This window comes from Amphimedon queenslandica, unplaced genomic scaffold (genome assembly GCF_000090795.2).
Source record: "Amphimedon queenslandica unplaced genomic scaffold, v1.1 AMPQUscaffold_6920_Cont21125, whole genome shotgun sequence".
In the NCBI taxonomy this organism is placed as follows: domain Eukaryota; kingdom Metazoa; phylum Porifera; class Demospongiae; order Haplosclerida; family Niphatidae; genus Amphimedon; species Amphimedon queenslandica.
In genome coordinates this window covers 1-1,970 of record NW_003552792.1, presented here as the reverse complement: position 1 = coordinate 1,970, position 1,970 = coordinate 1, and the positions used below count along the sequence as shown (strand labels likewise).

The following is a 1,970-nucleotide window of genomic DNA, read 5'->3' as shown; positions in this document are numbered from 1 at the left end:
TCCCCTGAGTGGATGACCGACCATGTACTCAGCCACACCAGTGTTTTCACCACCTCTATCTCCACGAACACGACTTGGAAGACCACTGTGACGAACAGCAGTAGAAAAGAGGTCTAACACTGTATCAGCTCTATTGTTATCTGCCACCTTTAGGTACATGATTCGATGAGAAAATCCATCAACACAGCCGTGAATAACGAATCTCCACCTACAAAATAATTTAGAATGTACATTTGGCTGGTATGTGTATTTAGTAAAAAATTGCTTGCTCAAAATAAAGCACATCAAAAGTTAAAACTAAACTATTAACATTAAAATTATTTTGCTAAATGAAATAAATCATTTAAAAGTTACCTTATTAATTTGTGGTTACCATCTATGTGCCACAAAGAGAGAGGGGAGGGTACTCTGTATTGCCGTCTGTTAATAACACGGAGGCGTCTCATGATGCACCCTTCTGGATCAATGCGTCTCTGCGCCTCCCGAATTCTTATTTGTTGTACTCTTATGCCACGAGCCAGCAAATGTCCTTGCATTTGGACATTGCCACACAAAGGAAATGCATTCTGAATTGAATACACTATGATATCAAGATCACCATCAGAAATGTCTGAATATTGCATGTGAACAGACAAAGAGAATTCGTTCATCCTTCTGTATACTGTTCTCTGTGACACACCAAGCATATCTGAGATTTGTCGAATGGTGAATCTATTCTCTAACAGATATGAAAGCTGTTCATAACTGATGTCAAATCTTGGTCTACCTAACCTTCCTAACAGGACAGGAGGTTGATCTTGTGACATATTGTTTTGGTTGCTGTCATCTTCAAGTGAAGCAATGATTCTCATTGCACTTGCCAACAATTGTAAAACGTCAGAGCTACCATACGTGTTATTCTCTAATAGTTGTTGGGCGAGTATGTCCCGCTGTACTAACTCAAGAGACAGTTTGTAACAGTCTAAAACGTCTAGAGGAGGTGTCCTTCCATCACTGTATATTTCTAAATCTGTAGCAATTCTGACAAGACTCGAGATTGCCCACGTGGAAGTCATTTTGCACTATGCCACACCCCTTTATTGGGGCGAGCATAAGCGAGCCCCACTCAGGCGAAGTCTCCCTCCCTCCCTCCCTCCCTCCCTCCCCACGGGTGTTTCAAATGAATTATTCTTGGACATTTAGTTTGCGCAGAGAAATTTTGAAATTTTATGGTTGCCATGGTGACATTGTGCATAACAACCTTCTAAATTGATTTTTTACTGTCTTGTGGTGGAGCTACAGGGTCAAAGCGGAGTCTATTTGTTTTAGCAAAACCAGAGCTTCAAGTAGCTCTTTGTTCCATGTTACTACGACTTTCTGGTCAAAAGTTATGGATCATAAAGGGTGGAACTTACACATGAGTCTTTTAGCTAACTGAAGGTTTTCTCTGAAGTAAGGAACTACTCATAAGGTAGCCTTATGTAACCCCTTTTCAAGTAGACTGTTGCTGTACTGCCACGTTTTTGTCTGTTACCATACCAGAGCAAACAGTATAATGGTATGGGGCCACCTGGAGCTAAAGGTATTTTATGGACATGTACTTAAGAGAGGGGCTTTTGCCTTTCTTTTCTTTAATTCAGAGTAAAGAGTGACATTAAGAGGTTGAATGGGTAAATGGGATAGTTTAATAGATTTGACAGCTATATTACATGTACCGTATAGCCGGAAATTTTGGAGGGAGTAAAATTTGGCGAATTGCTAAATTTTGGTTATTGGCGGATTTTAATTTGGCGAATTAGTGGCCACGTGCCATTGAGCATGCGTATAAAGGCTCAAAATGGCGGTTTTTATTTTGGCGAATGAAACTCTATTCGCCAAATTTGCCAAATTTTTGTCCCTCCAAATTTTTGTGCTATACGGTATATAATTCTTCAGTGAGGTTTACTTATTTGAAAGTAAAGAAATCTGGGCTGTTATATACAAAGGTGACT

The 1,970-nt window shown here is 39.8% G+C and overlaps 1 long non-coding RNA gene across 1 annotated transcript; it reads left to right on the top strand.

The window, feature by feature from the left end:
• The first annotated feature begins 1,146 nt into the window (after positions 1-1,146).
• On the top strand, positions 1,147-1,952 carry LOC109591897 (uncharacterized). The gene is made up of 3 exons (XR_002190065.1): positions 1,147-1,431; positions 1,480-1,649; positions 1,915-1,952. It is a non-coding gene; the product is annotated as an uncharacterized LOC109591897 (long non-coding RNA).
• The last annotated feature ends 18 nt before the right edge of the window (positions 1,953-1,970 follow it).